Consider the following 26,959-nt stretch of genomic DNA (forward strand, 5'->3'; position numbering starts at 1 on the left):
TTTCATCTGTCATTTAAAATAGAACCTTGACTTAAAGCAATAAAGTAAAATTTTAAATGTTTATTTATAGATCGATTTCAGCTGAATTATCGTAAGCAATATCTATGTCACTCAAAATAGAACCTAGACATAGTGTAATAAAGTATAGTTTTCAATGGTGACTTTGAATGTGCTTTGTGTTTTGAGATTTGAGAGCTGCAACGGAATTCTGAGCGTATAGAAGTTTGTTTATCAAGAAGGGCGTTTATAGAGACGTAAGGGAACTGCAAAGTGCAAACATTAACTCGGCTATTCAAATATAACTAAAGCTCACATATCATATAAAAAAATACTTAACAAATACATACATGTAATGAATAATTAATTGTATATTTACAGTAAATACATCTGGTGCTCCATTACGATACCCAGAGCTATAATAAGATTAATATTTTATAACTTATGCTTATAAATTATAAGCACATTAGGTACGTAACTACCTACGTTGAAAATTTAAAGGGCCAAATGCACTGTAAAACGTTGTACGATACACGTATGAATAGGTACCTATACTTAATTCGCAAGTCGCAACTCGTATCGATATAAGTAAAACATTCTCATCGACCATGTTATCTTATTTTAATAAGATAGGTTAACAAGCTGGATCGCTCACTTAATTTGAATAATAATCAAGAATAACATATAATAAATAAGTTGCCATGTAGTTGTAAACATATCGTCCATAATTTCGTCTAGAGCGATCAAGTCTTCGGTAGTATAGTGGTAAGTATCCCCGCCTGTCACGCGGGAGACCGGGGTTCGATTCCCCGCCGGAGAGAACTTTTTGCATTTTTTTATACACGCTGGCACAATCCAAGTTAGACTTTATGTTTTTTCAAACTTTGAAAAAATATTAGTTTTTTTTTCAGTTCTATATTCAAGTATTAGTAAGTCTTGCGCAATACGCGGACACGGGCAGATCTGGCTCTGTGAAGTTGTTGTTTATAGTCTGTAAATCAGCTTGTGAAATGTGCAGGGTATTTTAGGATGATGGCCGCGCGTTCCCGTTGTTGGTGAAGTCACGATACGTCTTAAAAAACAAATCATCATCATCATTCATTTAAGAGTTAGACTCTTGTCGGTGGAGCGATTTCCATGTATGTCGGTCCTCTGCCTTCTCCTTGACAGCCTGATACGACACGACGTTGAGCTTTTCCTTTACTTGATCTATGTACGTTCTCCTTGGTCTCCCCCTCCGTCTTGTTGCCTCAACTTTCCCTTCAATGATATTTTTGATAAATTCGTCGAATTTATCAAAAAACAAATAAGTAATTTAAATTTTAAAACACTACAATTACGACACCTCATATCGTACCGTCAATAACGAACTACTACTAGACATATTCCAAAAAGGATCTCCACAACGACTGGTCGAATACTGTCTTTAGTTAACGGTTCTCTGCGATTTTACCTAGATCGCCCATGACCCTATTTAAATTCCTCATTTACTTATGTGCTTATTATGTTGATGAATAAATAAAGGAATGAAGAAATCATAAACTAGGTCAAGAAAAGCCATTAAAATAAAATTTATAGTGCGTACACAATACTATTGTGTATTTTTGTTGATTTTTTTATCCGACTATGGCGAAATAAAATGAGTGTTACGATTTTTATACACTCATGGACAAATTTAGAGAATTTTGGAGGAATGCAAAAAATAAATTAATTACCAATTTCGAAATTATGTTAGGTGCTATAATCTGTAATTAAAGCATTTTTTTGCGTTGCTAAAGCTAAAGCTGCTAAAGTTTTTGTTTAGAAAATAACCCGCATATGTAGAAATTTCTATTACACATTCCACGTTCCATTTTACAAAATGTACCTACACAATACCAACCCATCCGTCGCATCCAACAGCTTCAATTAATGGCTGTTTGTCGGTTTCATTCCCTAGCCAGAATTTGATATACTTCTCACCTATTTCATACGAGTAGAACAAACGGAAACAAGTGATAAACAAGTCAGTATTTATCTCGACTTGATTATTCGTGAACCTAATTGTATAAGCCATAAGGTTCACCGATGGCTAAGAGTGTTCCTGTAGTCTCGACACAATTCATTGACTTTTCATAAACTTTATTCCCACGAGTTAAGGTTTATGTATCGTTTGTATGTGAGTATTTATCGCTAGCTTCCGTTCGTATTGTTCAGCTTTGGCAAGCTTCCATTGCAGTTGCAATATGATGTCACTGTTGTTTAGGTTTTAACATTACGTTTAGACGTTCCGAGGAACAGGCATTTGAGATTCTCAGAAGAGATGTCAATGGTCTATTTAACGGATAAAAAGGGATTTCTCGTTTCGTTGGGATCTGTGGTTTGATTATGTTCAGAAGATCGTAATGACTGGTTTAATACTAGGCCACTAAAAGAAAATAGGTCAATACACCGCGCCTCTTTTGAGATGTAATTGCGTTTGTTTCCCAAAATTAACAATAGGTTCACTTTAGAGAGCCCAAACGGACGTCAGCTCAATCCCCTGGCCTAAGTAATCGTGCCAAGCATGCTAATTTCCCATTTAATCTAATAAGCCATTGACTCGCATTATTTAAAAATAATTAGAAAATCCAGAAAATTCTGCATATATTATCCTCTACGCCACACTCCTTCTCGGTCGATACACGTGCCGCGGGTTTTCAACTTTTACGTTCAGTTTCTCGATGTATTTGTTTAGTGCCACTTAAACGAGGATTTTATCCACGTACTATGATTTCTCCAGTCGCAGTCAAACAAGATGGGCAGATCAGATCCGTTCCACCCTACACACCCAACTGCACGTCGCTCTGCACGATGCCAAGAACCGGAACAGATGGCGAGATACCGTCAGAAGAAAGTTGATTCCACTGGGACTTCACGACCCTCAGCAATGAGGATACCAACGAGAGGAGGACTATGATTCCTATTAATTTTAAAAACTTCCATAAAAAAAAGAGCACCGTTTCAAAAGCTTATTAGAAAAAGCCCTAAAAGTCCAGCAAAAAGTCGTAGTCGCATGGGCACGCGCCATCTCGGTCGATCCACGTGCCGTTTTACAACTTTTTAATTTACGTTCCGTTTCTCCGTGTTTATGTTTGTGTTATTTGTCCAGTGCCACTTAAACGAGTTTATGGATCGACAGCTTTGCATTAAAGTAGGTTGAATTATGCAGTTGCTGGCATATGGCAGTTGGTGACCTTTGTGTTGATATTAGTTTTTTTGTAGGTAGAAGTATAACGACGCAATGAAAAACAATGACAGGACCATTAGAGTAACTGATTTGACCCCTATTTACATAGGTACATACAGGGTCATATTTGGACCATTATCCATATTGTGCGAGGTGATTAGGTAGGCCATGCTGAACAACTTTTTCTATGGGACCAACTCCGAAATCACAAAATTTTGGTCGAGTGGATGTCGACGTTTTCTATGGGAAGGCCAAATTTTTTTTTGGGATTTCGGGGTTGGTCCCATAGAAAAAGTTGTTCAGTATGATCTATCTAATCACTTCGCACAATATGGCAAACGGTCCAAAAATAACCCTGTATATGCTTAACAAAAAATAAAGGTTTCTGTGATATCAATATCATCGAATGTTGTGTCGTAGTAAAAACCCTGTTTAAAAAAGACCCGTTTCATTGTAGTCTGTGGCCATGAGTAAGCCCATTCATAATAATAAAAAAAAAGAACTAAAAAACCCTACTCCAGTCTTAAATGACGGCAACGCACTTGCAACCCCACCAAATAAAGTTTTTTTTAAATAATAATGATGGTGGTAAACAGGAATACGGCCCGCCCGATGGTAAGCGGGAATCGTAGCCAATGGATGCCTGTGACGTCAGCAACAGTGATGTTTTACAATTGTCGCACCTGTCACCGATGTGAAATTGGGGCCAGGGATGATGGTAATTGCTTTACCATTATGGCACCTCTACACGATGGGCCAACGCCCGCTACTCCAAGGGACGCATTTATGCGTTAGAGGGAGCAAGTGATATTGCTATCTCATTCTACCGCATGGCTGCGTCCCTTGGAGTGGCCGGCGTTGGCCCATCGTGTAGAGGAGCCATTAGGCGGATCGTCCGGTCGTTTGCTTCCTATAACTACTACTATAAAAACCGGGCAAGTGCGAGTCGGACTCGCGCACGAAGGGTTCCGTACCATAATGCAAAAAAAAAAACAAAGAAAAGCAAAAAGAAAACGGTCACCCATCCAAGTACTGACCCCTCCCGACGTTGCTTAACTTTGGTCAAAAATCACGTTTGTTGTATGGGAGCCCCATTTAAATCTTTATTTTATTCTGTTTTTAGTATTTGTTGTTATAGCGGCAACAGAAATACATCATCTGTGAAAATTTCAACTGTCTAGCTATCACGGTTCGTGAGATACAGCCTGGTGACAGAAGGACGGACGGACGGACGGACGGACAGCGAAGTCTTAGTAATAGGGTCCCGTTTTACCCTTTGGGTACGGAACCCTAAAAACTAATACCTATTGAGGAATTAAATTCGTGAATGTCGGCTACATTGGTAGACGATTTAGGTACGATTTATATACAGTGTTGCAGACACATGGAATGTCATAAGTGTCTGCTAATTCAATTTTATTACCTAATTAATTGTTACTTCACGTCCGATTAGTCAGAGCTGTATCATGCTAATGTGTGATTTGTCATACATATATTACATTTTTATTTATAGATAGACAAATTATAATTAATGTTACATGTGTGCGAGTTAATTTTATGAGGAATGCGTTTATTTACATAAGTAGATACATGATATGGGTAGATACTTGCTGGACAACAATGTGTTTCTCTGAACTTTTTATTTTAGAAGCTATTCTGAAAATAAAATGCACACCATGCATCAAGTCTTAATAAGGACTTCATATGTAATATAGTGTGTAGCTTTCAAATAGAGCTCGACGGCTAATTCTATTGTCTATTGTTAAGTAAAACCGCACGTTCCACGTGCCACAACCATCACCTGCATAAAAATACGTACTTCGGTTACTGAGTGCCGGCGAGTCGAACGCTACAGAACCAGTCTAAAATGTGTCATCGAGATGCGTAACAAAAGCGCGTTATCGGAGAGCGCACCTACACTGGTTTTTTGAGCGTTGGACTAGCCCGCGCTCAGGTGCCAAATAGAATAAAGGTGGCCACTGACGGGCCTTCCAACAGTCCAAATAGCGTGGCTGCAATCCAAAATCGGTCCGTGAATGTCAAAAACGTACAATGTTTAATATTAGGATGCCTTCCATTTGGATCAATCCATTGTAACGGCATCCATTTGGAAGGCTCGTCAGTGGCCTGCTTAATGAAGACCCTTTTTTGCAGGCAAGTAGCACGTGCGGTTTTACTTAACAATAGACAATAGGATTAGCCGTCGAGCTCTATTTGAAAGCCACACACTACAACTTAGACGCATTGATTTGTAAAATATGGTTATGCACTATGTAGACCTACCTGCCTACTAATACTAAATCAATCATAATAAAAAAAACTAAAAGTATACTTAAGTGTATACTTACAGCCAGCAACAGAAGTAGCTTTAATAACATTGTGTTGTATATCTACAGTACTAAATATCCCTATCAAATTGGTAACTACAACTACTTAATTACTCATATTAAGCAAATCTAAAAATAAATCTTTGACTAAAAATAAAGCTCAAAATCGTGTCACGGAACATGTTAGATGTGTGTTAGACTCCGACACATTAATCATGGACACCAATACCTTCCACATAATCAAGCTGATCATTATTGGACTTTATTACAAAGAAATAAGGTGTAATTATGATCACCTAAAGTTGCTGTAAACCACATGCCCAAAAAATGCAATACAAATGTCAGCAAAAAACATGACAATGCAAATCTTAATATATTATGGGACGCTGATTGCCTGCATTGTCAGTTTTTTTGCTTATTTTTCAAGTTATTTGAGGTTAAAATGTCAAGTTATGATGACCTTACGTCGGTTAATAAATGTGCCGGACATTGATAATGACAAAAAGTAGTTATTAAGCTTTTAAAGCTTTTTTGTGTTGTAAATCAGATTTGATACCCTTTGGACGCTAAGGACGCATTCGTCACGATTACTTATTAATCTAGGTCAGGCGTGTCTCACTCCGCGATTTCGTCGCTTTGCTACAGGTAGCTAAAAGTGCATCCGTTCGGCCCCAATTTTGGGGTTTGCCATAAGCCGCGTGTGGCGCTGTCGCCACCTAGCGGCCATATCTGTGCTGATCGTAACAGACGCGTTTTGTTAGAGAGTGAGTCTTCTGTACTCAGTACTATTATATATTCTGTGTCTAGGTACGCACGTGTCAAATATGCTAAAGAGATATTTTAAAATGGTAGTAATTGCTAAAAATGGCTACCACCATAAAACTAATTGATTATTGGAAGTAATTGCTATTTAATTATCAAAGTAAGACTTTTATCTTCCAGATTAAATCAATAAAAGGGACCTAAGATGTAATTTATTGCTAGGTTATTATTGGCTGGCCACACTAGGTTTCCTTTAGGTTTACTCGGCACTAGGTTTCCATGTAAAAATCTTAGGTATTTATAACGATTATAATCGTGTTTGATGTTTTGTGAGGCAGGAAAAATTTGTCCTGATAATTTTTCTTTGAACCAAATGTAATATTGCTTTTGTGCTGAACATAATTCAAGAGACAATGTGCTACGTTACTTATAAAAAAAACCGGGCAAGTGCGAGTCGGACTCGCGCACGAAGGGCTCCGTGCCATAATGCAAAAAAAAAAAGCAAAAAAAAAAACGGTCACCCATCCAAGTACTGACCACTCCCGACGTTGCTTAACTTTGGTCAAAAATCACGTTTGTTGTATGGGAGCCCCATTTAAATCTTTATTTTATTCTGTTTTTAGTATTTGTTGTTATAGCGGCAACAGAAATACATCATCTGTGAAAATTTCAACTGTCTAGCTATCACGGTTCGTGAGATACAGCCTGGTGACAGACGGACGGACGGACGGACGGACGGACAGCGAAGTCTTAGTAATAGGGTCCCGTTTTACCCTTTGGGTACGGAACCCTAAAAACTGTATTGTATTTTGTAGTACTCGTACCTAAACTTAATCCCTGAGGTATTATTACTTAAATACTCCAGGACAGTGACAAATGACAATAATTTTAACAAAGCTAATTTGCTAATGGACAAATTTACTAAACAAACATAAGTTTCCAACTCAATATTTCACGTAAGTGTCCCAGGTGCATTTTTAAAGGCCATTAGGCCCGTTGGCAAATATTATCCATTTAAATATTTCTACTAGCTCCTTCTGCCTGTGAGGAATGATGGAATTATGATGATGATGAATTCATACAGTCGGGATAGTTTTCATGATATATCATCAGTCCTTCTCCGGGCCTCAATCTATCTCCATCACAAGTTTCATCTAGATCTGTTCAGCGGTTTTGGCGTAAAGACAGACATGACTCTTAGGGACGAAATCCCGGGTAACGACACACTCTCTCTCTCTCTCTCTCTCTCTCTCTCCTCAGCATTATTATTCTCATCTGATTGTGGGGTCTGCTTTTCTATTATTTTCTCTCCACTTCGCGCGATCGGACGTGTCGTCTACTGAAACGTCGCAGGCCCTCAGGTCTTCCTCTTCCTCTGGACCCGATAATGTTCAGATCCATAGCAACATTCCCGATGTAATCAGGAGGTCTTCTTTTTACGTGCCCAAACCATAACGACACTCTCTCACTATTTTATATTTAATAGTAATGGATTATTTTTTATGGACAAATTTCCAAGACTTCTAAACTTCAAAACCGACGAAACAATAATGCACAAGCATCATAAGTTTGATTAATTAATGGGGCCAATTTGATAGTGTATCAAGTTTTTATTAATTAATCTTGATATCATTGACCCGTGGGTCAAGTGCATGTTTCGTGAGTTATCAATTGTAAGCGCCGCCTGCCTTATTATCTCTCTGAGAATTTAATATTAGTCTTATTTCTTTTCTCTTTTAGTTATGTTTATTACCTATTACAAAATGTATCTTGTTGCATGCATAATGATGTAGGTAAAAATATATTCTGTTGCCGGTGAAAATTGTTAAAATACCATCGAAATAGCAATTTTCTTGTTTTCCATACTTCAAGACGGCTTGGCGGTCGTGCCAAACCGAATCGACATAATACCATTAAAATAACTTGCTATCTAGCCTACTGAAATAGTAGGTGCTCGTTTTTTACGAATGTTACTGCCATATGTCCATTCATTCCAGAGAGGAAACTATGCCTCATTTGGACTAAGTATATATTCTTATTGACTAAGTTTAAGATTAGACTAAGTATATATTATCTACCTTAGGTTAATCTATTACCTAAAATAGTTACAAACCTTTTTTATTTTATTTATAAAGGTTATATCAACGTGATTGGAGTACGACTCGTTTTTTCCTTTGTACAATTTTCAGCCCGCTTTTTTCGCACAATTGAACTGCGATTCCGTGCCAGATTTGCGGATTCGATCGGATTAGAAAGTTTAATAGTTTCACGACACTAGCGAATTTGGTTCTGCTTCGATTTGTTTTTGTTGTTCATTTAGAAAGTTAACATTATTTGCAAAAAGTGTCTCTGTTTTTATGAATTTTATTTGCCATAGTGGTTATAAAATCCTTGGGCGTAAATATCGTTATTTAAATGGGGTAGCATTTGTAATGAAATTATGAAAATAAAAATTTTACTGATATCTCCTAGGTTTTCAAAACTTTTTAATTATGTAGGTATTTTATTGTATGACGGACGTGTTTTTATTTACGTGTTATTATTTTAGTGTAAGCACAATAAGTTAAATAATATAAATGTTTAATTGTTTCAGGTACCTGCCCACAAAATTTATTTATTACTATTTATATTTTCTCATGATCATATCACCGTGTCATCATAGGTAAGTACCTAATAGTAAACTGTTCCTCTCGAGACAAATTCCTATAGGCAGATAGGTACTGTGAAGGCTCCTAAGAATATGTCTGTTAATGATTTTATCAATGATGATGATACTCAATATGGAAGCCATATCTTTGCCACTGACTAGATCAAAGTGGCCCAGGATTCCTTTTAGCCCCCCCCCCCCACATCTGGCGTCTTTCGAGCGTCGGCGTCTACAATTCTATGGCCGACGTCGACGCAACGCCGACGCAGCGTCGACGCAACTGCGCAGCGACGTCATTTTCCATAGCGTTGGACCGACGCCGACAGACGCCGACGCTCGAAAGACGCCAGATGTGGGGGGGGGGGGGGGGCTTAGTTGACTGTACCTTTTTGAGCCACCATCACACCTTTCACAAAGTACACTCATTAGTATGAAGTGCTACATTCTAGAGACAGAGTAATGCCACCAATACAGCTCAAATATTGACTGCACTTGCATTATATTATCACTAACACATCTTGCTCAACGATTTTAGAGTTTCAATTCTATGCTGCACACAATACAGTTCATTTAGGCATTTTGCTATTGAGCGTTATACGAGGTTTAGAAATTAGAATGTATGACTAGCTATCATGAAGAGTAGGCCAAATAAACATTGTTCAAGGGAAGCAAAAACAAAGAAAATTATGCTCATGTTGACTACTTATGATGAGGGAAGAGAGTTCATAATTGCTTATTTCAGATGCACTGTTAGACTTCTTAATGTAATTGAGAATGTAATGTTTGCAACAGTTTTATGATTTGATTTTGGCAGGTTGAGTCGTTAGCTAATATTTACGTGCTTACTCGTAATACAAAGAAAGGGGGTATGTAATCATTATTTAAGTTTTTTTAACAGGTATTTTATAACATTTTGTTGTAATCGAGAAGTCTGTACCTAAATGTTATTAAGTGAAGGTCTCCTTTTCAGCTTGAGCAAAAATTCAATTGTATGTCCGTTCGGGTGTCCTCGTCTACACCTGTAGACGACAGTTCGTCAGAATACCTATTCTGATTTTTCTTAACTTATTTCTGACTCTGATTTAAACTTTCACGATTATTAAACATTATCAAACTGCACAACGGGACTTAATCGCGTATTTAAGTTTTAAGATTTACCTCCGACGTTTCGAGGACGGCGTTGTCCCCGTGGTCTCGGAGAAGACTGGCTCAAGTTGACATCAACATCTTCTAGCCGCGCGAGTTTTTCGAACTACCCGCACTTGGTCTTGTTTATCAGTTTGAACGTTTTGCGCACTAGGGATGTCACTCTGTCGACACACAACACTAACGATATTCGATTTATCGACTGTCGATATTCGTTTCCGCTTACATTTACTAATGACTGGATTCCATGTGGATGAGATCTTAAAACCCTCGTCCCGATTAAAATTGCAATGTTTTTTGATTTCAATGGCTTCCCGCACTTTTCTACTGTAGAAATGGCGATCCGTGGAGAGGATTTTAGGGTTATGCAGCTCAATCCAGTGGTTTGGTCCTGACTCCAGCAAATGCTCAGCCACCGCAGACTTGTTGACCTGACGATTTTTGACAGCTGCGATATGTTCCTTAACTCTTTCTGCTATGGTGCGCTTAGTTTCTCCGATATAGGAACTACCACAACTGCAATCTATTTTATAAACGCCAGGTGACTGGAACGGAATAACGTCCTTCGGTGACCTTAGGCTCCCTGCTGCTTTGGATAAAGGTGTGTACACCGTCTTTATAGAGTACTTTCCAAGTACTGTGCCAACTTTATCCGTTACCCCTTTTACATACGGCAAAAATGCCGGCTGTCTGGAGACATCAGGACGTTTCCGCCTTGCCTTTCGTCTGGGTTGCCACTTTTTTACCTTGTACCCGTTCCTCCTTAGTACCTCCTGAATATGCGACATCTCGCTCTCTAAATATTCAGGGTCACACAGATCATGTGCTCTGTTTACTAGCGAGGTTATTTCTGACTTCCTGAGAATCTTTGTGAGCAAGTATTTTTACGACAATTTTCTAAAGCCATAGGGGCTCGTGAGGTCCAGTTAACAGAGACATAGTTAACAATCTCATTAATCTTAACCAACAAGTCTGTTTAAGGTGCAACCATACCGCAGTTAACTTTAAAGTTAATGTAACTACATATTAGGTAAGTTGCCTAATGTTACCGTGTCGCACAATTTTTTTTTTGTGGCTTTATTAACTGCGGTGTGGATGCACCTTTATGTATTTTGAAATACATAGTTTGAATTAAAGCGTTTTTAAAATAGAACTCGTTATAATGTCATCAATTACACGTTGTTCGAAACGTTTTTATCTGTTTGACATGATGGTTCGAATTAACATTATGCATGAGATATCAATGACACTTTGTTGTGCAATAGAATCATAATTTACATTTACATATAAGATGGTCTCTTTATGAACGCCTACATGACAGCTTTGCCAGTTGGGAAACAAGAGATGTTCTCACAATTTTAAGAGGGGGGAGGACACAATTGGGAGGGAACAAAATATACCGGGTGTGGCCTGTAATATGAGCAAAAAATTAAACTGTAGGCTGGCTGTACTCCTCATACTGACTAACATTTGTTCAGCGACTTTTAAAAATAACTTGTGGTTTGATTTTTAATACGCTTTAAAGTTTATTCTAAGACGCAATGTATTGCGAATTTTGTCATGTTTAAGGCGTGACAAGCAACGTCTATCGCAATGATAATGGCGTCCATTGAAGATAATATTTATTTTGTATGAAAAATAGGAAGTCTAAAAATTTCATATTTTTTAAAAGTTGTTGAACAAAAGTATCACCTTCTGAGGAGTACAATCTATTTTTTAAATATTTGCTCGTGTTACAGGTCACACCCGGTATAATTAGCTATTTTATACTAAAACTATACTGCTATGGTATGCTGGGTAAAGAGATACAACTGAAATAAGTGAACATTACACATGTGCTCGTGATTTTTTTTCTATCTAGCCAACAACTGTAACCTTTTAAGATATTGGCCAGAGTCTGCTCTCGCAAACATAGTTTAGTTTCCGTGTGATTATTTAGAATTTAAATGAGTTCACTTAACTTTCTTAAAGTTTGTAATCGGTTATGTGATTGCCATAAAGCAATCGCAGTAAAAGGTTATCTTCGATTAAAACATTAAGAACACGCAGCGAATTGATTGAATATACGTCAGAATGGAGAATTGCACAAGATCTGTTGGGTCAAATACTGTATTTAAAATAAATTATTTTACACCATGCATGAAATAAAGCACCAGATAATTATTAGAAAACCTCAGATAAAATTTATTTTTAAACACAAGTTCTATTTAATAAATCGGATGGAAGTATAAAAAGTAGGTGAATTGACCGTGACGTCACGATGTAATGTTTCATATAAATGTCATATTATCAAGTCGTTTTGACAGTTCTAAAAAAGTAACTGATTTGACTAGTAGGAAAATACCCTATTGTACTATCTGATTAGGCCTACCTATATACACCGTGTTTTTATTGAATTCCGTTAACTTCGGGGTATGATTAAGAACGTTTAAGAGAACTAAATGGCACAGTTAATTTTCAAAAAAAAATTTTTTTTTGATTTTTATAAAACAAAAAAATAATTTTAAAAAGTAATTAAATGTAGCTTATTGCGTTGTTGTAACACGGGCATTACATTTAACTCACCCAAACGATTGAAATCTGTGACATATCAATGGCAGTGTTAGAATATCTGTGTCTTTGAGAAAGTTACTTGATTTAAGCTCAGGAATGCACCCTTGAAATTAACGGAAATCAAAAAAAAACACGGTGTATTTAAAGGTCATTATCACGTAAGTCGAATCAGTTGAATATTATCCTTGTAAGACCCAGAGTAGTTGTTGCAGTTTTGAATTTGGAACCTACTTTTATTTTATTATACGAGTAGTCCGAAATTCGATTTGAGTTTGTCCTTTTAAAAGGAACTCGGGATAATATTAAAATATTAAGTTAATTTAAACTTTCAATAGGATAAATATATGCATTAAAACGATGAACATTTAATAAATCTAGAGTGAAGGTCATCACTTATCTCAGGCGATTGGTAAATAAGTTGAGGACTAAAACTTATTTATTACTTTTTTTTTACATGAAATGTTTATTTACCAATACCAACAAAATGATAATAAAAACAACATTAAAATAAAACTAAAATTTTAAATTAACTATACGTAAAAAATGCTCCCCAGGTCACCTTCGTTTGTTATGGTGCCCAGGAGGCTGGCAGCGTTTCCTTTTTGGATGGCCAGGCTTATTCTCTGGCCGATTTATTACTCGTATATTGAAATTTTACCTATTTAACGTATATAATATACGTATATAAATCAGCATCGTGTAGCGAAGAATTTCATACCATCCGCCTCAGTTAAACGATACGAGTAGATCTATAAATTTGGCTAGAGTGTACAATGGCCTGCGTTCGCGGTGTTCCACTTTTGATTATTAATATACTGGAATAGAGTATAAAGTGCAGGCGATTGTACTTCTTAATAATAAGTATTATCCTTAAGGCCCCAGACACAATGGGCCATTGCCGGCCACTCCAAGGGACGCAGCCATGCGGTAGAATGAGATAGCATTATCAGTTGCTCCCTCTAACGCATAAATGCGTCCCTTGGAATGGTCGGCGATGGCCCATTGTGTACTGGGGCCTTTAGGTATGTGAAGTGAAATTACAACCATCAAATTGTGCAATGTGTCATGCACATAAAAATACACTAACCGGATTCATAAAAGCGCTACAATCGTTGTCTTTATCTGTCATATTGACTTATGTGTGTGTCAGAAAGGGATAAAACATAATTTAACTAAATCAGGCCTGTAAAGTTTTTTGAATCGGATATTTAACAACTGATTTTTAAAACCCCAAAACAACTTTGTCATCCTTTTATTTTTCTTTTAGAGTCTGTGCGGAAAAGAGTCTTGGAATGTATCGGGCTCCATACTTCTCTACATGTCACAGAGAAAACGGCTATCTATCTTAAATAGGTACAGTCGCCATCAGATATATCGGAGCGGCCAAGGTGTTCACAATATCTGAACATGCACTCTAACGCCTTACAATAGAGGCGTGCTCAGATATTTGTGAGCACCTTGGCCGCTCCGATATATCTGACGGCGACTGTAGAACATAGTCTCCAATCTAAGATTTAAATAATGAAGCCTAAATACTGTTAGATAGGTAACATAATAGATTATCCCGATAACGATACAATGAAGTACAAACCATCTTTAAAGAGTTAAATACCGTGTAGGATTCACAATTACAATAAACTTAGAACACATCGAATCTTAAATTTGAACCGTAATACGTTTCGTTTGAGTTCAAAATTGATTGACGGCGATTAGAGATTATGATTCAACAATGCGATGATCAGAACAAAAGTGTGTTCATTGTTATGAAGCCCCATTTTAGCGACAACTCTAGACTGTCTGGCGCGGCGTGTGTAGCGCGAGCAGCCGATCTTGATGCTTTTATTATCTTGAAAGTGTAAATACTCAGTGTGCTATTTATATACGACACAGGTTAAGTAGCGTAGGTTTATTTATACGTAGAGTTTATGTGAATTTTAATTTGATTTGATGTTGATTACTTATCGTTTTTGGTGACATAACACGAGATGCACAGCTAGTATTGTCAAATTTAGTTAATTTTTTTATATTCACTTACCATCAAACGCAAAAACATGGTCTGATGTGCTCTTGCCCGGTTTTACAATATATATGTAGTAAGAATAAAAAAAAAACCTTTTAATTTACTACCTGCAAACCCGTATTTTATTACGACAAATCAGGAAGTTATCATATGAGAAGAGCTAGTACTGTCAAAAAAGTCAATAAATAATGTGTACTATATTTTTATTAGTCTATCCGTTAGTTAAACCTTTTAAAAAATCTCTCTCTAACTCTAAAGTTTAATTTCACACGTTCTCTTCCTTACCAAGCTGAGCGTGGGTGATCTAATGTCGCCTGAATCTATAAAACCAACTACAGATGTAGTGCATATTTGTTATCCATCGTATTTTCTCGAAAACGTTCGTATTTGTCATGCTACTTCAGTCAACCTCAGTACTTTTTCTTCTGAGTCTGACTGGAATAGCAAGACACGTTCGTACGTTTCCCTGAAAATACGATGGAAAATAATAATGCACTATATCTGTACTGTACGTACATGTAGATACAACTTCACACTTCGTAAAGTGCTTCCAAGTGGTCCATATTACATTCTTCCTGTTCTAGTATCAAACCTTGTTAACCCGCGCACACGCGGCACACGCACATCGCGATTGCGACACCGCGTGGGCGCGCACCAGTTCCGATAGTAAATATTGCGGCTAACTGTACAAACACTCTAAAACTAAAAGGACGTAACTCTGTATGATAGTAGTATTGAGATACGATATTTTCTAAGTAAGCAGAGTGTAATAGTGTCTCATTGAAAAGGGCTTAACTCTCTATGTAACTGGTATGGAGATACGACCTTTTCTTAGCAAGTATGTCCTATTTACAAGGAAGGGCGTAATTAAATTGGAACTTTAAGGCTGTTTAGTCGTTTTGTTTCTGCGTTGATTGTCTAGTCGCTTGCGCAGAGCATTGATATTTATGGAACTTTATATAAGAATATAGGTTATTTAAATTTAAACGAGTTGGTTAGTTTGGTTTTCTCTTCAGAGAAGAGCAAGTCAAAGTCAGCGGACAAAAACTGTAGGTAACAAGTAAATACATGTGCATAAATAAAAATAAAGTAGGTACTTATTACTAACGCTAGAACGGTCCGGGTCTGGGCCGAAGAATCCGCCATTTCGATTTTCTATGACGGGTGATCAATTGATGCTTTCTATAGAAAACTGAAGTATTGAACGCATACGCAACTTTCTAGCGTGGCGTGCATCATCTTTAACTGCTACCGCTTACCATCAGGCGGGCTGTATGCTTATTTGCCACCTCATTAGTATAAACTACTAATATCACAAAAATGATCAACTACAACTTTTTGCTTTCATGTTAGAGTCAGACCGAGAAATGTCTGCAGCGATTTTGATAGCCCACGCAGTGCAAGTGTTATTTTAAACGTCAAACTTCTATGAAATTATGTCGTGTATTAATAACAGTGCACTGCGTGGGCTATCAAAATCGCTGCAGACTTTTCTTGGTCTAACTCTATTTACGTCACATGGCTAATTGAGCTCCCCTCTATTTAAATATCGGGTTTCATACAACCCACAACCCACATACAGATTAAGGATTATGCCAGTAAGTAGGGAGAGTAGATAATAAATATTCCTATCAATTACTGTAAACCTATACGTCATTATTTAATAGTAGTTTATGTGACTACTGCATTATGCCTTTCATTAAAATACGAGTGTGAGATTATAAAACGAGCTGAAAGCGAGTTACAATACACTGGTTTGCCTACACATATGTTATTAGGTATCTATGATGTGTTCTGGAACCGCAACTTCGAAAACCAGTCAAGTGCGAGTCGGACTCGCGCACGAAGAGTTCCGTACCATTATGCAAAAACGGCAAAAAAATCACGTTTGTTGTATGGGAGCCCCACTTAAATATTTATTCTATTCTGTTTTTAGTATTTGTTGTTAGCGGCAACAGAAATACAATTCATCATCTGTGAAAATGTCAACTGACTAGCTATCACGGTTCATGAGATACAGCCTGGTGACAGACAAACGGACAGTGCAGTCTTAGTAATAGGGTCTCATTTTTACCCTTTGGGTACGTCTAATAAAACGCCGCACCAAGCCGTAAGTACCATGAGTTAACATTTGACGTTTAAACACTTTGAAAACAATTTGACCAAATAATAGGGATTGACAAGAAAACGTATAAACTGAAATAAATAATTTAATTTGTTCTTATAATACTTCTAATAGGAAAACTGATTGACGCCACAGGGGACCCCAGAGCTGGCGCGTATTTCTCGCAACGAATCGCCCTGGCGGTTCAGCTAGGAAACGCCGCCAGCGTCATGGGTACCATGCCACAGGCGGACCTACTAGAGGGGGTATTCTTTTTATAATTAGGTTTTTTATTTTATAGGTAAGTTTCTTTTATTTTAGTATTAATTTTATTTTGTTTGTAGTTTTAGTTTATTTTAATAAGTTATTTTATATTCAATATGTACATATTATTATTGAAAATCAATCAATCAATCAATCAATGTCTTTATTCAATAAAGTTCTTTTATAGGAAAACTTATGCTAGCACCTGTAAAATACCGACCAGTAGCCAACCCCATTCTTCAGAGTCTTTGCTTAATTAATAGTTACTTTCCCAACAGACAAAACAAAACAAACGTCCCGTTGCCTACTCGTAAAATGCACTTTGAAATATAACTCCATCAATTACAGTAATTAACGCGGGGGATAAATAAGCGGGACGGAATTAACATGTTTACACACCTCTACACGAATGCATCCGTACTACTTAGCATTTCACTTCCATTTCAACTACAGGCATATCTACACTGAGAGAAAAGGATAACAAAAACACACTTAGAATTACAAAAATAAACTTAATCCGGGGACAAGGAGAGTCAACTAATAGGAACAAATTGACTTTTGCAATTTCTATTATCTGTTTGTTGAAATTAGATTTAGGATTACTGAGCTGTTTGTAGAAATAAATAAACTTTACAGAAATAGTGAAACGTCCATAGTTATTACTAAACTTAATTTTTTCCCTCAGTACAGAACTGTTTTTAATTCCTGGTGATGATTGTTCTCTCAGTGTATATAATGTGCCTATGCCTAATACCTACTAAGCTTCTTCTTCTTCCAGTGCCATCTGCTACCGGAGGTTGGCTATCATGAACTTTAGCAATGTACAAGTTGCAGAACATTCTCAAAAATTCAGTAACATTCTCGGGAATTTCCGTAAACTTAGACGAGAATTTAAATTAAATTTCCAATGAGAACATTCCCTATGAGAATTATCAAAATATGTACTACGAGTATTAGTATTATTTAAAAAAAACTCGTAAGTACCTACGACAATAAGTTAAAATAATTGATAGCGGCGGTGTCCAGCGACTTCCTGAATAATTTTTATGGTTCGTAAAATTTAAGTTCTGAGAACATTCCGTACAGAAAATTTCACAACTTTGGAAACTTCTTCTTGTTGCATTGCTACTTTAGACACAGCTGCGCGGAATAATGAGCGTGTGCTCTGTTTCAACCATGTTCGAAGTTTTTTGAGCCATGAGTTACGTCTTCGTCCGGATGATCTTTTCCCTTGGATCTTTCCTTGTATAATGTTGTTGTTATGTAGTTGAAGGAGTTCATACTCCTCGTTTCGCATATGACCAAGGTACTGTAGCTTGCGTTTTTTGACGGTCTTTAAAACCTCGACCTCTTTATTTACTATCTGCAGCACTCTTTCGTTAGTTATTCTATCCGTCCATGATATTTTGACAGCACTACTCAACTTATTACATAATTGGTCAACATGACACTTCCAGCCAAGATTCGAGTCAACTGTAAAGCCCAGGAATTTGCTCACAGTACACAAAGGCATTGGACCTCCGTCTTACGTTTTCGAATCTTACGGTCACGTGACCTGTCGCGAGTTCAACATTTTTTCCCCATCACAAAAAGTGCACAGCGCCGCTAAAGAAGTTTTCACTTCAAAATTAAATAAATATTTTCGTCTGATGTATTTTATGTTGGCGGAAAACAAATTTCTCTTAGGCCCACTTGCACCATTCCGCTAACCCGGGATTAAGCGGTTAAACTAATAACCTGGTCTCAAATTGTACTGGTACCCATGGTAACGCCATGTTTAACCGGTTAACCCCGGGATAGTGGAATGGTGCAAATGGGCCTTAATAGCACTTTTTATCTCTTGTTACCTCTATACTTTACTCAGTATAACTTTCTTTAAGAGCATAGTGTGTGGTCTTACACGCTATTGTATGTACCAGGAACTCTAGTTAGACAATAGGAAGCGCACTCGGGTGGCATAACTATGCGTTTACGCGCTGATGCGTTTGGGATTTAGCAGTTATATGTCTGTAATGTGATATAATGTTGCGCATTCGTGTAGTTTTTAATGAATTTCATTATTTATTTTTATTGTTAACTCGTTTATAATTTTACTTTCCGCGTATGCGAAATAAAAAGTAGAGTGTTTTAACTCGGGTGAAAGGCAACATTTTTGAAAAAAATATCATCAAGAGATGATCCCTTGGTTAACAATCTACTAATGTTATTGTTATGCACAAGCAGAACATGTAGAATCTTGTTTATTTACAAGAAGATGACATTTTTCTCCACATAAGTACCTATATATTTTTGAGAAAAATACTTTACTTTAATAGTACCTGCAATAATATGTTACTCTTCGAAGGCCGCAAAATTATGTGACAACTCTTATGGCTCTAAAAATAAGATCGTGTCAGATATTTTTGCGGCCTTCGTTGTGTAACATATTATTGCCGGTGACTGTACTTTAGTTTAAAAAGCATTGATTCAATAAATATAGGCTTTTCCTGAGAACATTTATATTTCTGCCGAAACGAAAGCAGTATTCACAAGGCTTTTCGGTGGACGACCGTTACGCGAATGATTGTTTGGACTGACCTTTCTCTTAATGTATAGTTATATAAATGTATTTTATTGTATAATATAATAAGTTATATTAAATCTGGGAATGAAATTATATCAGAAAGGAGACTCTTAAATGAGTATACTCGTAACGTCATGCTTTGTGCATTAAAAATATCTCTCTCTATTGAGTGAAAATAAAACATAATACACAGGTAATCTGTGTTGCGGTTTTAAAATGCGATCTGTTATAGCTTTGATAAATTAAAAATGATTGCTTGTCAAATGAAGTCGCCATGTTAGAATTACACCTATACTATAGGTAAGCATCACTCACACAAACAAGCAATGGGGCAAGTTTTTGCAGTTTTGTCTGTAATGTGATATAATGTTGCACATTCGTGTAGTTTTTTAATGAATTCCATTATTCATTTTTAGTGTAAACTCGTTTATAACAGTCGCTTTCGTGAAAACTAGTGCCTATGCCAATTCTTGGGATTAGTTGACAAGCGGACCCCAGGCTAACATTAGTTGTGGTAAAATGCCGGAACAACGCGAGGAAGGAGGATCAAAATGTCGTAGAACATTGGGGAAATTTTGGATTTCATGTACCTTTTTAGAAAGCGGCAGTGAATTAAGTGAGAAAGGATGTATTTGCTTTCTTTTCTCTGTCTCTCAAGATCACGATACCAGAAATAAATATCAATAAAATACCATTAAACAGCCTTATTGGCTGGTTGCCCTAATTCCGCGAATCGATAATAAGAGCCATTTCAATCGGATCCAATTGAACAACGATAAAATATCGATTGCTGGTTGCAATCGATTTAAAAACTTAACACCTACAGTATAAATAAAATGACGATATGACGGTGTTAAAAAAATTGCAATTTTATTTACATGTACTACCAAGCGTTTAGACTGGTCATATTTTTGTAATATTTAGTCGATTTCGACTGGCAAACCTACTTTTTGACCTAATTAGACCCCGATGAATCTGAATTTGCCGGTTGCTTGATCGAATTCTTGACCGGAAGTGAGATATTTGATATTAAAAGTCCCTTTTTTAGGTTTTCGTAAATAACTCTTAAACGGTGGCGCATAGCAAAAATGTTCTTACACATAAGTAATCTATCTGCATTAAACAATTTTTCGCTAGGATCAATATTCAAAGTTATATTAACGCGGGAAATTTAATTATAGATGTCCCTGGACGGCGATCAGACTCACACTTACGCGAATTTAAATAAGATAAGCATTAAGCATCGTAAATATTTATCACCATAACTACCCACAGATCAGGCAAATAAAATACGAATATGAAATGTTCCTTTTTTATCTCCATACATTAACAAGGCGATCGTAAATACGTCCTATCTGCGCACGGGCATAATCCTTGTGTGATGTATTTAGCGTTTCCTGCTTGTCGCTGTCTGTTGGTTATGAATGGGAGATACTGGGCTGATAAGTTAAAATGTCGCATGGCAGGTTGGTACGAGTATCTATGTTTGCGTAATTAGAAATATGATAAATAGCGAGCGAGTGTAGGGTTGCTATACGAGTATGGCATTTTCCCTGATATTTCAGGATTTTTGGTTATTTGTCGGGGTTGCGAGCAAACTAGGCAAGTGTCAGGATTTTTTAGAAACTTCAGCGAATTACTGGAAACTTGCTAAAAGTTAGAAATTCGGAAGAGAAAAAGGAACGATATAACCTAGAAATTTTCAAGGAAATCTAAGTGTCTGGTAATATTAATAGGTTTCCAAAACTTTGAGGTCTAATTAAAGAAAGGTACGTTGATTGGGGAGGTGCCGGTTTGGAGGAATAGAAAGGATTTTTAGGGTATGTCAAGACAACTTTGTCATATGGCAACCTAAGCGAGTAGCGCATTTGCCAGGATTTTTATCAATCTGTGATCTGTCAGCTGGCAACAGGGACATTTATGGTTGAAGAAATCCTCTAGATCTGGAGTGGAAGTTGTAAGTTGACAGAAATTTGGTGGACTTTCATCTGAACGAAGTCACTGGCTGAGATTAGTTATTTAAAAAAACTGCATGATGACTCATAGGATTCAGTGTACACTTCGGTTATGTTTAAATAATAGTGGACAATTGGACATCAAACCGTTCACTTTTATTCAGTTCTTTTCTGCATACACCGCAAAATCAATCTGCCATCGAAATAAACTTCCCAAGCATGTACCTAATCCCACAGCAATCGAAACAGCTAACAATCGATATTTCTAATCACGCGCACAATAGGTATCGATTTTTCGAGTGCGTCCTGTGTGGGGTATATGAGAGGGATGCTGCATTGTCAGTGTCACCCCCACACGTGTGCAGATAATAGGGTAAATGCTTCACTTAGTTGGCTGGTGAGATTTTTCATGTACCTAATTCCGATCGTAATTTTAACGGCTTGGTAATTTATTTTATCACGAATCTCATTTTTGATTATTTTTGGGTGCCATTGCCATCTGCAATTGCAGTTTGCAAACTATCATTCATTTTTGATGTATTAATTAGGGTTCCGTACCCAAAGGCTAAAAACGGGGCCTTATTACTAAGACTGCGCTGTCCGTCTGTCCGACTGTCTGTTACCAATCTGTAACTCATGAACCTTGATAGTATGTTGCCACTATAACAACAAATACTAAAAACAAAATAAAATAAATATTTAAGTGGGGCTCCCATACAACAAAGTCAACAAACGTGATTTTTTGCCTACAATAAAAAGTAAACGACACTGTGATTCAATGCATATTAAATTTATGATTAATGAAGGAAAAAAGCTACCACTACTAGCAATGTACAAATTGCAGAACATTCCCAAAAAGCGGAAACGTTCTCGAGAATGTTCTCAGAACATTATTGTTCCGCCATCTTGGATTTTTTCAAAAAAAAATTTTTTTATAGGAATCTAGAGGCCTCAATCTCCCGCCATCGCCATGCCAAATCTCAGCGCGCTCGGACCAACTTGAAAAAATTTAATAAAAGTCAGCCATTTTGATTTTTTTTAATGCAGTTTGTTTTGTCTCGGGGCCCTCTATGACATTTGGTCGAGCACCCCCCACTTATCACGCACCGTTTAAAAGTTGCCATACATAATAAAAGTGGCCAGTTTTCCAGTTTCAGGCCCGAGATTCAAAAACTGCCAGGGTCCCTCTATGACATTTGGTCGAGCACCCCCCACCTAGGCCGTCATGCATTTTTCTGAGCGGAAGCGGTAGATCAAATGTCGGAATTTTCTGGGGGTAAGGACTACACCTATATCGTGAATATTCATGGTATAAACTACGATAAATAAATAAATTCTCGTTCTCGAGAACATTCTCAGAAGTTACCGAGAAATTCTCATGTGGAAAGTTTTGCAACTTTGGAAAGTTCTCTTTTGAGGTTATAAAATATGTAATCTGAAAAAAGGGGTATAATTATTGTATCTATGTATCTACTTAATACTAAAAGTGAAGGGTTTCTAAGTACCCAAAGTTCACAGTGCATTTTATACCAAGTCGTACATAAACCGTGTGTATCGAATTGATAATATCACCGAGTAATTTCCAGTAATAATAGAATTATGGCCGTATCGTAATGGAGAGTATTACGATATTTCCATTCTAATGACCTATTAAACTGTGTTAATAGTTTTATGACTTATCCGTAAATTATGAATAACATACTTACAATATATTAATATTAACTTGGAGGTTAATTAACTCACGAATACATAGGTATAGGTATAGCAATTATGGAGACGATATCATTTAGAAACGTGAATATGCGTAGCAATTTTATTTCAGTGCGCTTGTAGTTAGTACCTATAAAACATTCAATTTCTTATTGCTTCAAATGGCACCAAAGATATTAATATTAACATATTAGCCTACCATCAAATGCTCTCTATTCTCTCGAATCCTTAAAAACTCGATGATCTTACAAATATAAATACATACATACATACATACATATAATCACGCCTATTTCCCGGAGGGGTAGGTAGAGACCAAGGATTTCTACTTGCTTGCTACCTCTTTCGCTTCCTTCACATTCATAACATTCCTCATACACGCTCGCCGGTTTAGGGTGCTCTTGACCTGGCCTTTCTTCAGGATTTCCCCGATCTGATCAGAGAAAGTCCGCCGAGGTCTACCCCTTCCAACTCCCACTTCCACTTCTCCCTCATACACTCTCTTTGTCAGCCTTCTTTCACTCATTCTTTCCACATGTCATTAAAACAAATGAATATGAAATCCCGGCTTTGTCCTACTCGTCACAATACGCTCAAAATTTTTACGACATCTTTTCTCAACTTAAGAGGGTTTTCTGTGAGATGTGCTTACTTACCATTTTTTATGTCGCAAAAAGAAACGTGAATGTTTGGAGAAAGCGTTTTATTAGGTTGTTATAAAATACAAGATGGCGTCGTTATACGACGGATGATAACCTGCATAAACGTGCAACTGTGTACTTACCTACTGTATGTAAGTTACATAAATAAACATGATTATAATAAGTCCTACATATTACATATTTCATGCTCTTATTTTGTTTCAGGTAAATAATACCAACTTTTGAGACTTATCAAAACATGCAGAGAAAATGTTTTGGCAGGTACATAACTATTCTGCAGGATATGGAACGTAAAGGATGACTCACGCTAGACCGGGCCGGGGCCGGGCCGGAGATTCGGGTTCTATGGAACGCACGTGATCACCGATTAGCCGTCATAGAAAATGACATGTCGGACGCCTTGGCTCGGGCCCGGCCCGGTCTAGCGTGAGTCATATTTAATTGGGGCATTCATCATCATCATCATCATCATTTCAGCCTATATACGTCCCACTGCTGGGCACAGGCCTCCTCTCATGCACGAGAGGGCTTGGGCTATAGTCCCCACGCTAGCCCAATACGGATTGGGGACTTCACATACACCTTTGTATTTCTTCGCAGATGCATGCAGGTTTCCTCACGATGTTTTCCTTCACCGAAAAGCTAGTGGTAAATATCGAATGATATTTCGTACATAAGTTCCGAAAACCTCATTGGTACGAGCCAAGATTTGAACCCGCGACCTCCGGATTGAAAGTCGGAATCGGTCAAGTCGGTATTGGGGCATTCGTTACATTATTATTAAAATGTCAAATTCAAAATAAAGAAACGATGTCCCTAAACGAACCGGTTATGAGCAATAAAAGACATCGATTCATTTTTGTGCGAAAGCTATGCAATTAAGTGTTTACAACATGTTGTAAACAGTTTAGCACAATTGTGTCTGAGGTTTTGCAATACCATTTACAATCTTAGACGCTTCTACATAAAGTCTAAATTTATCTAGCAACGGTAGCTAGACGTTAATAACGTTCTTTATAGACGCGTTTCGCTATGTGACCCTTTTGACAAGGCTTAATCGATTATCGTCTTTATGGCTTTGGATATAAGTTCTCGTATTTATGGCACTTGTTAGGAGTACTATACTTGATGACAATTGTGTGGATACATTTTGCAACTAGTTAAGCAATATGCGTGCATCATGATACGTGAGCTTTGAATATTGCAAAATTTTGTATCAAGCAGAAACGTCTGCTAACGATTCTATTAACTTAATACTTTTAATTTGCATATTGCAGTTACATTGTATTTGGCTAATCAACTTACTTTCATTATGTTATGCGACATGCGCACGTAGCGAAATTTGAAAATTAAGCAGAGATTTTTTTCCTCTTTGACCTAGTGCGATGAAAAACATTGTGTGCCACGGGCGGGACAGGAATTACAAACTCGTGTTAATTAAGCCCTAGCCCTCGGTTTCGGGCTTCAATTCATACTCATTCGTAAATTCTTGTTTACCGCCTTAATACACAATATAGGTACTAATACGGTTATTCCTTCTTAGTTTGTAATAGGCAACTATTATACAGCATACATCCAATATGAAATCACATCACATCTAAGACTCGTGAGTAAGGACAACAAACTTTCGATCTCCTATTACGTTTATAAGGACAGTCAAATAAAACATACAAAGAATAAAGACTATGATGACCTTTTTACGAGCCCTGCCGAGATTGCCTATAAAAAAGCTTTTATAGCTTTATGATGCGTCCTGACTGCCGTGATATATGATATGACGGTGTCCGATATGAAAAACTAATAAAACATGAATAATGTTGAAGCTGATTTAAATGATGTCAACGCGCTTTTTTATATATTTTTTTAAATTGGATAATGGAAAGCGTTTGTCCACAATCTCACATGATGGTAAGTGCCGATGCGCTCTAGGATGGAGCATGCTTACTTAAGAGATGTCTATTCACTCTCTTCTCTATTTGAAAACATCCAAGTTTTAGGACCCGGGTATGTCCTTAAACTACGTCCAGGACCCGGGTATGTCCATAAACCACGTCCAAGACTACCGGTAGACGGGCAGCAGCGTCCCTCAAATTCGGTGTACTCGACTGCGATCGCCAACCCGCCTGCCAAGCGAGGCGATTATGGCATTCACCCCCCAAAAAAGGGGGAGGCCTTTGTTCAGCAGTGGACGTCTTATGGTTGAGATGATGATGATGATGATGATGAAGTTATATAGTGGGCCGGGGATAGATTAGCAGGAAGTGAGTTCCACTCCTTCGCCGTTCGTATAACAAAGCTGAAAGCAAGACGTATAGTGCGATTTAGTGGTAACTCGTTCAAAGTGTAGTTAGTTGCTGAGTGGCACTGGCTTCCAAGTCAGAGATCATGGGTTCAAACCCACTCATATTAAGTACCAATTGAGTAGGTACGCAGATGTTTGGAGCCGTCAACCTAACTTTGCACAGACTTTGCAGAGACAGAGTCTGAGAGTGCCACCTTGTGAAATTGCATTGAAAATATGAGGTTTAGGTATAGTGGCACTTACAAAAAAAGTTACCGTTAAACATGAAAAAACTTAGATGAAACCGAATATAACACTGGTATTGATCCTTAATTAGGTACGTATCGAACCTTTTGCCTACATATAGTATTAAGCCATACTTGGCTGGTTATACGATACGTGAACATACCACGTACTCGTATAAGAAGAATACAAACTAAGCCTAGATCCCTATTCGACAAGCGACGTTTGACGTATCGTGTTGATCTCCCGTTGATCTGGGAAAAATCATAAGTTCTCGAATACGTACAATGTCAAAATTTGACATTAACAATCCACAGTTAGGGTGACAAGCAATCCAAACCGAACCACCCTTAGTTTAGAGTGGAGTTTTGGTTGTACCAAATGATATTATCCACCGTTGATAGAATCAACACTCAGTATGCCATAAAATCAACTGTTGATTTGACGTGGATGCGAAATCTGACAGTTGTACATGTCGAATTTGGCCCCTGAGCTTACTCGGGAAAGTGACATAAAC

The 26,959-nt window shown here is 37.3% G+C and overlaps 1 protein-coding gene, 1 long non-coding RNA gene and 1 other non-coding gene across 6 annotated transcripts in view; 2 read left to right on the plus strand and 1 right to left on the minus strand.

Annotated features, from left to right (window-relative positions):
* LOC134665019 (uncharacterized) overlaps positions 1 to 26,959 on the minus strand; it is a 452,571-nt gene that overhangs the window by 96,301 nt on the left and 329,311 nt on the right. The gene's annotated exons all lie outside the window — the stretch shown is intronic.
* Positions 1 to 26,959, plus strand: part of LOC134664971 (uncharacterized) — a 574,567-nt gene that overhangs the window by 72,420 nt on the left and 475,188 nt on the right. The window lies entirely within an intron of this gene.
* Positions 746 to 817, plus strand: Trnad-guc (transfer RNA aspartic acid (anticodon GUC)). Its single transcript has one exon. It is a non-coding gene; the product is annotated as a tRNA-Asp (tRNA).

This window comes from Cydia fagiglandana, chromosome 6, assembly GCF_963556715.1.
Source record: "Cydia fagiglandana chromosome 6, ilCydFagi1.1, whole genome shotgun sequence".
Lineage (NCBI taxonomy): Eukaryota > Metazoa > Arthropoda > Insecta > Lepidoptera > Tortricidae > Cydia > Cydia fagiglandana.